Source organism: Pseudophryne corroboree, chromosome 6 (genome assembly GCF_028390025.1).
Source record: "Pseudophryne corroboree isolate aPseCor3 chromosome 6, aPseCor3.hap2, whole genome shotgun sequence".
NCBI lineage: Eukaryota > Metazoa > Chordata > Amphibia > Anura > Myobatrachidae > Pseudophryne > Pseudophryne corroboree.
In genome coordinates this window covers 348,394,240-348,409,387 of record NC_086449.1, presented here as the reverse complement: position 1 = coordinate 348,409,387, position 15,148 = coordinate 348,394,240, and positions in this window count along the sequence as shown.

Below are 15,148 nucleotides of genomic sequence, written 5' to 3'. Positions count from 1 at the left end.
AGCGCACAGCACTGCAGCTGTGCGCCATTGTTGTCAGCACACTTCACACAGCGGTCACGGAGGGTGCAGGGCGCTGGGGGGGGGCGCCCTGGGCAGCAATGTATAACACCTGTATGGCGAAAAATACATCACATATAGCCCTTGAGGCTATATGGATGTATTTAACCCCTGCCAGATATCTAAAACTCCGGAGAAGAAGCCCGCCGAAAAGGGGGCGGGGCCTATTCTCCTCAGCACACAGCGCCATTTTCCTTCACAGAAAGGCTGGTGGGAAGGCTCCCATGCTCTCCCCTGCACTGCACTACAGAAACAGGGTTAAAACAGAGAGGGGGGGCACTGATTTGGCGATATGTATATATATTAAAATGCTATAAGGGAGGAACACTTATATAAAGGTTGTCCCTGGATAATTATAGCGTTTTGGTGTGTGCTGGCAAACTCTCCCTCTGTCTCCCCAAAGGGCTAGTGGGTCCTGTCCTCTATCAGAGCATTCCCTATGTGTGTGCTGTATGTCGGTACGTGTGTGTCGACATGTATGAGGAAAATATTGGTGAGGAGGCGACACCGGAATGGATGGCTTATTTATGGAAATTACGTGACAATGTCAACACGCTGCAAGCCGGTTGACGACATGAGAGGGCCGGCGAACAAATTAGTATCTGTCCAGGCGTCTCAAACACCGTCAGGGGCTGTAAAATGCCCATTTACCTCAGTCTGTCGACACAGACCCAGACACGGACACTGATTTCAGTGTCGACGGTGAAGAAACAAACGTATTTTCTTTTAGGGCCACACGTTAAGGGCAATGAAGGAGGTGTTACATATTTCTGATACTCCAAGTACCACAAAAAAGGGTATTATGTGTGAGGTGAAAAAACTACCTGTAGTTTTTCCTGAATCAGATAAATTAAATGAAGTGTGTGATGATGCGTGGGTTTCCCCCGATAGAAAATTATTGGCGGTATACCCTTTCCCGCCAGAAGTTAAGGCGCGGTGGAAAACACCCCTCAGGGTGGATAAGGCGCTCACACGCTTATCAGAACAAGTGGCGGTACCATCTACGGATAGGGCCGTACTTAAGGAGCCAGCTGATAGGAGGCTGAAAAATATCCTAAAAAGTATACACACACATGCTGGTGTTATACTGCGACCAGCGATCGCCTCAGCCTGGATGTGCAGAGCTGAGGTGGCTTGGTCGGATTCCCTGACTAAAAATATTGATACCTTTGACAGGGACAGTATTTTATTGACTATAGAGCATTTAAAGGATGCATTTCTATATATGCGAGATGCGCAGAGGGATATTTGCACTCTGGCATCAAGAGTAAATGCGATGTCCATATCTGCAAGAAGATGCTTATGGACACGACAGTGGTCAGGTGATGCAGATTCCAAACGGCACAAAGATGTATTGCCGTATAAAGGGGAGGAGTTATTTGGGGTCGGTCCATGGGACCTGGTGGCCAGGGCAACTGCTGGAAAATCCACCGTTTTTTACCCTAAGTCACATCTCTGCAGAAAAAGACACCGTCTTTTCAGCCTCAGTCCTTTCGTCCCTATAAGAGTCATATCTGCCCAGGGATAGAGGAAAGGGAAGAAGACTGCAGCAGGCAGCCCATTCCCAGGAACAGAAGCCCTCCATCGCTTCTACCAAGTTCTCAGCATGACGCTGGGACCGTACAGGACCCCTGGATCCTACAAGTAGTATCCAAGGGGTACAGATTGGAATGTCGAGAGGTTTCCCCCCTCGCAGGTTCCTGTAGTCTGCTGTACCAATGTCTCCCTCCGACAGGGAGGCAGTATTGAAAACAATTCACAAGCTGTATTCCCAGCAGGTGATAATAAAATTACCCCTCCGACAACAAGGAAAGGGGTATTACTCCACACTATATGGTGGTACTGAAGGCTAGGTGAGACCTATTCTAAATCTGAAAAATTTGAACACTTACAAGGGTTCAAATCCAGATGGGGTCACTCAGAGCAGTGATAGCAAAGAACAAGGGGACTATATGGTGTCCCGGGACATCAGGGATGCTTACCTCCATGTCCTAAAATTTGCCTTTTCTCACCAAGGGTACCTCAGGTTCGTGGTACAGAACTGTCACTATCAGTTTCAAGACGATGCCGTTGGATTGTCCAAGGCACCCCGGGTCCTTACCAAGGTAATGACCGAAAGGAGGATTCGTCTTCAAAGAAAATGGACGACCTCCTGATAAGAACAAGGGCCAGAGAACAGTTGGAGGTCGGAGTAGCACTATCTCAAGTAGTTCTACGACAGCACGGGTGGATTCTAAATATTCCAAAACCGCAGTTGTTCCGACGACACGTCTGCTGGTCCTAGGGATGATTCTGGACACAGTCCAGGAAAAGGTGTTTCTCCCAGAGGAGAAAGCCAGGGAGTTATCCGAGCTAATCGGGATCCTCCTAAAACCAGGAAAAGTGTCAGTGCATCATTGCACAAGAGTCCTGGTAAAAATGGTGGCTTATTACGAAGCGCTTCCATTCGGCAGATTTCACGCAAGAACTCTTCAGTGGGATCTGCTGGACAAATGGTCCGGATCGCATCTTCAGATGCATCAGCGGATAACCCTATATCCAAGGACAAGGGTGTCTCTCCTGTGGTGATTACAGAGTGCTCATCTTCTAGAGGGCCGCAGATTCGGCATTCAGGATTGGATGCTCGTGACCACGGAGGCCAGCCTGAGAGGCTGGGGAGCAGTCGCACAAGGAGTGTGATCAAGTCTGGAGAATTCTCTCCACATAAATATACTGGAGCTAAGAGCAAATTTATAATGCTCTAAGCTTAGCAAGACCTCTGCTTCAAGGTCAGCCGGTATTGATCCAGTGGGATAACATCACGGCAGTCGCCCACGTAAACAGAAAGGGCGGCACAAGAAGCAGGAGGGCAGAAAATCATGTGATAGCACTGTCAGCAGTGTTCATTCCGGGAGTGGACGACTGGGAAGCAGACTTCTTCAGCAGGCACGACCTCCACCCGGGAGAGTGGGAACTTCATCGGGAAGTTTTCCGCATGATTGTGAACCGTTGGGAAAGACCAAAGGTGGACATGATGGCGTCCCGCCCGAACAAAAAATGGGACAGGTATTGCGCCAGGTCACGAGACCTTCAGGCGATAGCTGTGGACGTCCTGGTAACACCGTGGGTGTAACAGTCGGTGTATGTGTTCCCTCCTCTGCTTCTCATAACCAAGGTATTGAGAATTATAAGACATAGAGGAGTAAGAACTATACTCGTGGCTCCGGATTGGCCAAGAGGGACTTGGTAACCGGAACTTCAAGAGATGCTCACAGAGGACTAATGGCCTCGGGAGCTAAGAAGGGATTTGCTTTCAGCAAGTACCATGTCTGTTCCAAGAGGAACCGTGGCATCGGCCTTTAAGAAAGAACCTGCTCCAGCAGGGACCTTGTCTGTTCCAAGACTTACCGCGACTGCGTTTGACGGCATGGCGGTTTGAACGCCGGATCCTAAGGGAAATGGCATTCCGGAAGAGGTCATACCTACCCTGGTCAAAGCCAGGAAGGAGGTGACCGCACAACGTTATCACCACATGTGGTAAAAATATGTTGCGTGGGTGAGGCCAGGAAGGCCCCACGAAAAAATTTCAACTAGGTCGATTTCTGCACTTCCTGCAAACAGGAGTGTCTATGAGCCTCAAATTGGGGTCCATTAAGGTTCAAGTTTCGGCCCTATAGATTTTCTTCCAGAAAGAATTGGCTTCAGTTCCTGAAGTCCAGACGTTTGTCAAGGGAGTATTGCATATACAGCCCTTGTGTGCCTCCAGTGGCACCGTGGGATCTCAACGTAGTGTTGGGATTCCTCAAATCATATTGGTTTGAACCACTCAAATCTGTGGATTTGAAATATCTCACATGGAAAGTGACCATGCTGTTGGCCCTGGCCTCGGCCAGGCGATTGTCAAAATTGGCGGCTTTGTCTTACAAAAGCCCATATTTGATTTTCCATTCGGACAGGGCAGAACTGCGGACTCGTCCCCAGTTTCTTCCTAAGGTGGTGTCAGCGTTTCACCTGAAACAACCTATTGTGGTGCCTGCGGCTACTAGGGACTTGGAGGACTCCAAGTTGCTAGATGTTGTCAGGGCCCTGAATATATATATATATATATATATATATATATATATATATAATTCCAGGACGGCTGGAGTCAGAAAGTCTGACTTGCTGTTTATATTGTAGGCACCCAAAAAGCTGGGTGCTCCTGCTTCTAAGCAGACTATTGCTCGTTGGATTTGTAGTACAATTCAGCTTGCACATTCTGTGGCAGGCCTGCCACAGCCAAAATCTGTAAATGCCCATTCCACAAGGAAGGTGGGCTCATCTTGGGCGGCTGCCCGAGGGGTCTCGGCTTTACAACTTTGCCGAGCAGCTACTTGGTCAGGGGCAAACACGTTTGCTAAATTCTACAAATTTGATACCCTGGCTGAGGAGGACCTGGAGTTCTCTCATTCGGTGCTGCAGAGTCATCCGCACTCTCCCGCCCGTTTGGGAGCTTTGGTATAATCCCCATGGTCCTGACGGAGTCCCCAGCATCCACTAGGACGTTAGAGAAAATAAGATTTTACTTACCGATAAATCTATTTCTCATAGTCCGTAGTGGATGCTGGGCGCCCATCCCAAGTGCGGATTGTCTGCATTACTTGTACATAGTTATTGTTACAAAAAAAAAAAAAAATCGGGTTATTATTGTTGTGAGCCATCTTTTTTAGAGGCTACTTCATTGTTATCATACTGTTAACTGGGTTCAAATCACAAGTTGTACGGTGTGATTGGTGTGGCTGGTATGAGTCTTACCCGGGATTCAAGATCCTTCCTTATTGTGTACGCTCGTCCGGGCACAGTACCTAACTGAGGCTTGGAGGAGGGTCATAGGGGGAGGAGCCAGTACACACCATGTGATCCTAAAAGCTTGCTTTTGTGCCCTGTCTCCTGCGGAGCCGCTATTCCCCATGGTCCTGATGGAGTCCCCAGCATCCACTACGGACTATGAGAAATAGATTTATCGGTAAGTAAAATCTTATTTTTTTAGTCAGTTAGTTAAGAAAGAGTGCATTTAGTCAGGGTTTCCTAATACAAGTACCCTGTGATATACATCCAGTTCTTACTGTGTACTGTTATATCTATTGTTATATAGCTGTGTAAGCTAGTCCAGTGCAGTATTATTGTTAGTAATAACCTCTGCATTGTACAAACTGACTATTTGTGTGTGCATTTGATAGCTGAGTGGTGTCCATTTCGTGTCTTTCACTCAACTTGCTATCCCTATTGTGACAAGAACACTGGGATAGTGTTTGAGGGCAGGTATATTTGTCCCAGGTTCTTGTCTTACATGTTTTAGAAAATGTTAACTTCTAGGAAAAATGCTTTTTGTTTTGTCTGAACCTTTTCAGTTTGCTGTAAAAGCTGGGTAAAGGCTCTGAGAGAGAGATAAGGCGAGTTCTAGACATTGGGCCCAGTTCGGGTCTTTGGCCTCACAGAGGGCTAATCAGGGTTTCAGCTGTGTAAGAGTGTTATAGTGCTTCTAACCTGATTAGTATGGGCAGACTGCCTGGGAAGGCTGCAGGATCTGTGTGTGAGAGACACGCTTTCTGATGCAAGTAAGCTATACAGTATGTACTGAAGAACTCTGTGTTTTGTTTAGTGACAGTTAGGAACATCTTATGTTTAGTTAGTGCCGGACAGGCAAGGTATTTTTATTTTGGGGTTTGTTTTATTTTCTGTTTCAATAAAACTGGCCGGGGTCAGTTGTACCAGAAACTGGACTTGTGTTGTTCCTCAGCTGCTGCGGGCTGCCATATTCCCCGGGAAAAGGCACCTTGCACCCCTACAGTGTTACAACTTGGTGGAGAATGCGAGCAGGCCGTTCTGCGCATAAGTGAAAGCAGCAGCTTTGTGAGGCCTGCAGAAAACGGTGGTTTATGCAGATACAGCCCAGTGTGAAGTTACTGAGACTCACCCCTGAGGGTTTGATATATGTCCTGGGTGAAAGCAGCTGCAAAGCCGCCTGAAAAATCTGTTGACATGGAGGATCTGCTTAAAGCCTTGCTGCAAGCTACAGCGGCTCAGCAGGAGGCCAACCGACAGCAGCAGGTGGCAATGGAGGAAAATTGGAGACTACAGCAGGTGGCAATGGAGGAAAATAAGAGACAACAGCAGGCAGTTGTTGATGAACTTTACAGGCAACAGCGTCAGGATAGAGAGGCCTTAACAGAAGTGGTGCAGAGACTTGCAGCTCGGGTTGGAGATGTGGCCGTCAGTGCTCCAACCAGCTCTAGTTCTATACGAGCCAGTCACTTCCTGCAGAAAATGACAGGGGCTGATGATGTGGAGGCCTATCTGACCATGTTTGAAAGGACTGCCGAGCGTGAGAACTGGCCGAAAGCACAGTGGGCCAGTCTGCTGGCACCTTTCCTGTCAGGTGAGCCCCAAAAAGCTTACTTTGATTTAAGCCCTGCTGAGGCTCGGGACTATGATAAACTAAAGACTGAGATCCTGACCCGCCTGGGAGTCACGCTGTCAGTACGAGCACAACGGGTGCACCGTTGGCTGTACGCCATGGAGAAGCCTCCGCGCTCCCAGATGCATGACCTTATTCAGCTAACAAAAAAATGGCTGCAGCCAGAGACATTAACTGGTCCCCAGATGGTGGAAAGAGTCGTCATGGACCGCTACTTGAGATCTTTGCCCATGGTCCTGCGCAAGTGGGTGAGCCATGGAAACCCGGGTACTGCTGACCAATTAGTGGACATGGTAGAGAGGTATTTGGCAGCAGAGGAACTACTGATGACCACCCAGCAACCCATAGGTCCTCGACAGCGCCCTTCAGTAAAGACTGGTAAGACTGTTCCGTGGGAAAACGTTGCTGGGCGGTTAAGAGAACGCAAGGCTGGAGAGACTGTAAACACTGGCCCTGGAAACAGGCCAATGGGGCTAGAACGGTCTATGCTGCCCAAATGGGTTGATAATCGTGTGGTTAAATGTTTTAAGTGTGGTATGCCAGGTCATGTTATTGCCAATTGCCCAGTCACGCAAGAACCCATGCAATGTGATGCTGCCTTTGAATGTCGCAGAATGTCTTTCTTTGCTAAGTTAACTTGTACTGTGGTACCTTCACCTGAGCTGGAAAAACAAATGTGTGATGTGTTCTTAGAAGGTAACCGGGTAGAGGCCTTGCTAGATTCAGGAAGTTTAGTTACCCTCGTGAAAGCTGGGTTAGTGAACCCCTTAAAGGTCCAGCAAATACCTATTGGGGTAACTTGCATACATGGGGATACCCAACATTATGCCACTGCTGAGGTGAATATAGAAACTTGTTGTGGGTCAGCAATGGTTAAAGTGGGACTGGTCCCTACCTTGGTGCATGAGGCCATAATAGGGAGGGATTTTCCTCATTTTTGGAAACTGTGGGAATCACGGTTATCAACAGATGTGAGAAGTAAAAAGCCAGTTGATAATACCGGTGATTTTATGGATGTACGTGGGTCTTCGGAACTTTCTGGCCCTTTGCCTTTTGCTAGTTTGGCTGGGGAAGTGACAGATGGGGAGTCCAGTGAGGACCCTCTTGCCGGGAACAGAGACATAGTAGTTAGAACTGAAAGCGTGCCTGACCTGGAGGTAAAGAAGGATCTGTTTGCGTCTGAACAGTTAAAGGATCCTACCTTAATAAAGGCTAGAGAGAATGTTAAGATTGTTAATGGGGAACCTGTGGTACCAGGTGACAGGGTTACGTATCCCCACATGGCCATCTGTAATGAGCTCTTGTACCACATTGTCAAAAGGGGTGAGGATGTGGTGGAACAGCTGGTAGTTCCCCAGCCTTATCGGAGAACGGTACTAGATTTAGCTCATAGTCACGTTACCGCAGGACATTTAGGGGCAGAAAAAACCACTGAAAGAGTTTTACAAAGGTTCTTTTGGCCAGGGGTTTATAAAGAAGTGTCTGAATATTGTTCTTCCTGTCCTGAATGCCAGTATCATGCCCCTAGACCCCATTTCAGGAGCCCACTAGTTCCCATGCCTATTATAGAGGTCCCGTTTGACAGAATAGCCATGGATCTCGTGGGGCCCTTGTTAAAGTCTGCTCGGGGCCATCAGTATATCCTGGTAATTATGGACTATGCCACTCGATATCCTGAGGCTGTCCCTTTACGCACTATCACAACCAAGGCGATAGCTAAGGAGCTGGTGCAGGTATTTAGTAGAGTGGGAATACCAAAAGAAATTTTGACTGACCAAGGTACTCCATTTATGTCAAGGATCATGAAAGAATTGTGCAAGTTATTTAAGGTCACTCACCTCAGGACGTCCATCTACCATCCCCAAACTGACGGGTTGGTGGAAAGGTTTAATAAAACATTAAAAAGTATGTTAAAAAAGGTTGTTGAGAGAGATGGGAAAAACTGGGATTGTTTGTTGCCCTACTTGTTAATGGCCATCAGAGAAGTCCCTCAGTCCTCTACGGGGTTTTCTCCATTTGATTTGTTGTATGGTAGACACCCCAGAGGGCTGTTGGATATTGCCAAAGAGACGTGGGAAGGACAGCCCACTCCTTATAGAAGCGTTATTGAGCATGTAACACAAATGCAGGATAGGATTGCAGCCGTGGTACCTGTTGTCAGAGAGCACATGGAACAGGCCCAAAGTGCTCAACAGAGGGTCTATAACCGGAGTGCCAAGATACGGGAATTTGCTCCTGGAGATAGAGTTCTTGTTTTGGTACCCACTGTGGAAAGCAAATTCCTAGCTAAATGGCAGGGTCCATTTGAGATTAGGGAAAAAGTGAATGAGGTTAATTACAAAGTATACCAGCCGGGAAAGAGAAAACCCGAACAGATCTACCATGTTAACTTAATCAAACCCTGGAAAGATAGGTTGTCTCTGTCAGCGGAGCCTTGCCCTTCGGTGTCTTCACCCCGGTTGCTTCCCGCAGTGAAGGTGTCAGAGACATTATCAGCTGATCAGAACAATCAGGTTAAAGAATTTCTCATCCAAAATAGGGAGGTATTTTCAGAGCTGCCTGGCCGAACGACCATAATAAAACATGACATTGTCACAGAACCAGGGGTCAGGGTTCATTTAAAGCCATATAGGATTCCTGAAGCTCAGCGAGAAGCTATTTCTAAGGAAGTTAAAACCATGTTAGAACTTGGAGTCATAGAGGAGTCTAACAGTGAGTGGTCCAGTCCCATAGTGCTCATCCCGAAGCCCGACGGTAGCATACGCTTCTGTAATGACTTTCGTAAGTTAAATGAGGTGTCCAAGTTTGACGCATACCCCATGCCCCGTGTGGATGAGCTTGTAGAAAGGCTGGGAACAGCCAGGTTTCTCACCACATTGGACCTGACCAAAGGTTACTGGCAAATACCTTTATCTGATAGCGCCAAAGAAAAAACAGCCTTTTCGGTTCCGGAGGGGCTGTACCAGTATAAGATGTTACCCTTTGGGTTGCATGGGGCTCCAGCAACCTTTCAACGGGCGATGGATAAAATTTTGAGGCCCCATAGAAAATATGCAGCTGCCTATTTGGATGATGTGGTAATTCACAGTACAGACTGGGGGTCCCATTTGGTTAAAGTACAAGCAGTACTGGACTCAATCAGAGAGGCAGGGTTAACTGCTAACCCAAAGAAGTGCTGCCTCGCAATGGAGGAGGTCAAATACTTGGGCTTCACCATAGGCAGAGGTCTGATTAGGCCCCAATTGAATAAAGTTGATGCTATTCAAAACTGGCCTCGTCCAGTGAATAAAAAACAGGTAAGGGCTTTTTTGGGAATTACTGGGTACTATAGACGGTTTATTCCTAATTTTGCGACCACAGCGGTGCCGTTGTCAGACCTTACCAAAGGGAAGCAGTCAAATGTGGTGAAATGGAACCCTGATGCAGAAAAGGCGTTCCAAGCATTAAAAGTGGCTTTGTGTTCACAACCGGTGTTGATAACACCAGATTTTTCAAAAGAATTTGTGGTACAGACAGATGCCTCAGAGGTAGGGATAGGTGCTGTGCTGTCCCAAACCAGAGATGGGGACGAACACCCTATCATTTATTTGAGTAGGAAACTCAATGAGCATGAAAAAAAGTATGCCATTGTGGAAAAGGAGGCTTTGGCCATTAAGTGGGCACTAGATACCTTGAGATATTACCTCTTGGGTAGACAATTCAGACTAGTGACAGACCATGCCCCTTTAAAATGGATGTATGTAAATAGAGGCAAGAATGCTCGTGTAACTAGATGGTTTCTAGCGTTGCAGGACTTTAAGTTTACTGTCGAACATAGACCGGGAACACAATTGGCCAACGCAGATGCATTGTCTCGCATCTTCTGTTTGGGGGCTACAAGTGTTCCGGCCCCTAGGTCGAAACAGGGGAGGGGGGATATGTGACAAGAACACTGGGATAGTGTTTGAGGGCAGGTATATTTGTCCCAGGTTCTTGTCTTACATGTTTTAGAAAATGTTAACTTCTAGGAAAAATGCTTTTTGTTTTGTCTGAACCTTTTCAGTTTGCTGTAAAAGCTGGGTAAAGGCTCTGAGAGAGAGATAAGGCGAGTTCTAGACATTGGGCCCAGTTCGGGTCTTTGGCCTCACAGAGGGCTAATCAGGGTTTCAGCTGTGTAAGAGTGTTATAGTGCTTCTAACCTGATTAGTATGGGCAGACTGCCTGGGAAGGCTGCAGGATCTGTGTGTGAGAGACACGCTTTCTGATGCAAGTAAGCTATACAGTATGTACTGAAGAACTCTGTGTTTTGTTTAGTGACAGTTAGGAACATCTTATGTTTAGTTAGTGCCGGACAGGCAAGGTATTTTTATTTTGGGGTTTGTTTTATTTTCTGTTTCAATAAAACTGGCCGGGGTCAGTTGTACCAGAAACTGGACTTGTGTTGTTCCTCAGCTGCTGCGGGCTGCCATATTCCCCGGGAAAAGGCACCTTGCACCCCTACAGTGTTACACTATATTCTATAACCTGAGGGGGCTTGGTGTGTCAGGTTTTATCTAATATAGGATTTTCACAAAGATATACTGTATTACGTATTTTTCTCTGTGATTTAGTCACCATATCTCTCCTTTATCTCTGCTGGTGCTGACTACACTGCGCAGGGGTTTGGGCTAGAGGTATTGTGCTGCTGACAAATTGTACTGTGTTACCTGATACTGCAAGTTATATCATTCTGCTTCTGAGGGTAACGGTTCTGGGGCTGAACACACTGCCGGTGTTGCTGAAGCCGCAGATACCTATGAGGAGAATATAGCAGCTTTGGGCTCTGGTTCTGGGGGCTCCTTGCCCCCCAGTGGGACGGTGGCAACGGGGGCAAATAATGACCCGCCGTGGGCCTCTTTTTTCCACGCTTCTGCATACGCTAGTTCATAAACTAACACCCCCTATGGGACCCCCAGTGCCGGTACAACCGTTTGTGGTCCCTGCAGCTAACCCGCCATGGGCGGACGATTTATCTGATCAAATAAAGAAGTTGAACCAGTCCCTGACTACTAAAAAGTCTGACCGTCGCTCGCCTACGTCCAAGGGGTCCTCTAAGCGAGCGCTTGTCTACTCACAATCCACTGCTGTCACTGACACCTCGTCGGATGTAGACGGCACTTACACTGACCCCACAGGTTCTGACTCTGATACGGCTCATGGGAAGGGTGGTTCACAAGTGGATGTTCCTCATCTTTTGGAGGCTATTAAGTTAATTTTACAGATTACGGATGATCCCGAGCCCATCCGTTCCTCCTAAGAAACCAGATAGGTTCAAGTGTCAGAAGGTGATTAAACAAGTTTTACCTCATTCTGACCACCTAATTGATATACGTCAGGAACCCTGGGAAAACCCGGGTACGAAGTTTGCGCCTCAAAAGACTATGCTGGCTTGCTATCCCCTCGCGCCGAAGCTGTCTAAGAATTGGGAAACGCCTCCTCCAGTGGACTCGCATGTGGCTAGGATGGTGGTTTCCTCAGCTCTACCGGTCACCACCGTCATGTTTCTAAAAGAGCCTACGGATAAACGTGTGGAGGGTTGTCTGAAAGCGATTTTACACCCTCACGGGTGCTGCACAAAGGCCCACTATTGCAGCTACTTGGGCTGCAGAGGCCATTGAAGCATGGGCCTTGGAGTTAGATGCTGAAATCTCCTCTGACCATGCTAGACGATGCTTGTCTTATATTGTCACAGTTTCTCGTTATATTAAAGAGGCGGCTTCTGATGCCGGTATCCTAGCAGCCAAGGCCTCTACTACGTCAGTCCTGGCTCGCCGGATATTGTGGCTGAGATCCTGGTCTGTGGATCTGGACTCTAGAAAAACCCTGGAGGTACTCCCTTTTAAGGGAGATATTCTGTTTGGGGAGGATTTAAATAAGATTGTGGCTGATTTGGCTACTGCCAAAACTGCCTGTCTGCCAAGTACTGCTCCTTCTGTGTCGAAGGCTAAAGGTACTTCCTTTCGCCCCTTTCATCCTTCAGGTAAAGCAAAAGGTCAGGCGTACAACAAACAGGACCGCACTTCCAAACCTGGTAAGCCTAAGCCCAAAAGAGCCTGGGCGGCCCGTCAGCCAGCTTCCAAGACAGATAAGCCTGCCGCATGACGGGGCGGGCCTCCCTCTGGGGGATCCCAGGGTGGGGGTCGGCTTCTAGGGTATACCCAGGAATGGTAGAAGACCACTTTAGATGCCTGGGTACGGGAAGTCGTCACTCGAGGTTACGCCATAGCCTTTAAAAACCGACCCCCTCATCGATTTTGCCAGACAGATGTCCCGTTGGACAAGACAGAGGCAAATACTCTACATTCGGTGGTACAGACCCTCCTGGATACAGGAGTCGTAGTACAGGTGCCTCTTGCGCAGAGGGGCCGGGGGTACTATTCTCCGCTGTTTCTAGTCCCGAAACCGAATGGGTCCTCCCGGCCCATTCTCAACTTCAAGGCATTGAACAGGTTTGTGAAGGTTTCCAAGTTTCGGATGGAAACCCTTCACTCTATAGTTCTGGCCTTGGAACCTGGGGACTTCATGGTCTCCCTGGATATACAGGATGCTTACCTGCATATTCCTATAGCAGTGTCTCATCAGCAATACCTGAGATTTGCGATTGGCAACTGCCATTACCAGTTTCGGGCGTTACCTTTTGGTTTAACAACGGCTCTGCGAGTCTTTACAAAAGTCATGGCGGTGATGACGGTGGTACTCCGCCATCAAGGGGTCAGGATACTGCCGTATTTGGACGACTTGTTAATCCTGGCAAATTCCCCAGAGCTTCTCCTGCGTCATCTAGATGTGACGGTCCGGTTTCTGCAAGCCCACGTGTGGCTTATCAACTGGAAGAAGTCATCCCTGATCCCTGCTTTGAGCATGGTGCATCTGGGAGCACTATTGGACACTCACAACCAGCGGTTGTTCCTGTCTCAGGAGAAAGTCCTGAAACTTCAGGACAGGATTCGTTGCTTCCTATCTCGTCTGCAAGTGTCGATACATTCGGCGATGCAGGTGCTGGGCCTCATGGTGTCAGCATTTGACATGGTGGAGTACGCTCAATTTCACTCTTGCCCTCTCCAGAGGCTGATTCTAGCCAAATGGGATGGCCTGCCTCACCGGATCAGGTCTCAAATGATCTCATTGACTCCGGAGGTCCGTCTGTCGCTGCTCTGGTAGCTTCGGGACCAACAACTGTGCAGGGGCCGTCCGTTCTGGATATCCGACTGGGTCCTGTTGACGACAGATGCCAGTCTAAGAGGTTGGGAAGCGGTGCTGGAGCAACACTCCCTTCAGGAGCGGTGGACCAAGGAGGAGTCCCTCCTCTCGATCAATATTCTGGAGTTGCAGGCGGTCTTTAATGCCTTGAACATAGCCCAGCATTTAATTCAGAACCGTCCTGTTCAAGTACAGTCGGACAATGCCACCACAGTGGCTTACATAAATCATCAGGGCGGCACTCGAAGCCACCTAGCAATGAAGGAAGTCTCACGGATTCTACAGTGGGCAGAACGCCATCTACCGGCCATATCGGCAATATTCATTCCGGGAGTCCTGAATTGGGAAGCGGACTTTCTCAGTCGTCAGGACGTGCATGCCGGCGAGTGGGGCCTCCATCCAGAAGTGTTTCAACTCCTAGTGGAAAGGTGGGGCCTTCCAGACGTAGATCTGATGGCGTCTCGACACATTCACAAGGTTCTGGTCTTCGGAGCAAGGACAAGGGATCCTCGAGCAGCATTCGTGGATGCGCTGGCGGTACCGTGAAGGTTTCGGCTGCCATACGTGTTCCCTCCGGTGTCACTCCTGCCCAGGGTAATTCGGAAGTTCAAGCAAGAAAGAGGAATTCTGCTTCTCATAGCTCCAGCGTGGCCCAGACGGCACTGGTTCTCAGGGGTGGTCTTCAGTATGCCGGCTGTCGGGATCCCGGCGCACAGTATACCGGCGCCGGCATACCAACACTTATTCTCCCTCCTGGGGGTCCACGACCCCCCTGGAGGGAGAATAAAATAGCGTGCACCGTGCCCGCAGCGTGACGAGCGCAGCGAGCCCGCAAGGGGCTCATTTGCGCTCGCCACACTGTTGGTATGCCGGCGGTCGGGTTCCCGGCGCCGGTATGCTGGTCGCCGGGAGCCCGACTGCAGGCATACCATACTACACCCGTTCTCAGACCTGCAAGGCCTATCGTCAGAGCGTCCAATTCTACTTCCACAATGCCCAGACCTCCTCATTCTGGGCCCCTGTGTCTACCAGGACCTAGCCCGGCTGTCTTTGACAGCGTGGCTCTTGAAGCTTCCGTCTTAAGGGCTAAAGAGTTTTCTGAGGCGGTCATTCAAACTATGTTGCGGGCCCGGAAACCGGCTTCGGCTCGGATTTACTATAGGGTCTGCAATTCTTACTTTGTTTGGTGCACATCTAACCATTATGACGCTTCCAAGTTTAGTATAGACAAGTTGTTGGCTTTTCTTCAGCAGGGCCTGGACTTAGGTCTGCGTCTGGCCTCCCTCAAGGTTCAAATATCTGCCTTGTCGGTGTGGTTTCAGAGAAAAATTGCGACCTTACCTGATGTGCATACCTTTACTCAGGGTGTGTTACGTATCCAACCTCCCTATGTCCCGCCTGTGGCTCCTTGGGACTTGTCGGTGGTTTTGGAGGTAT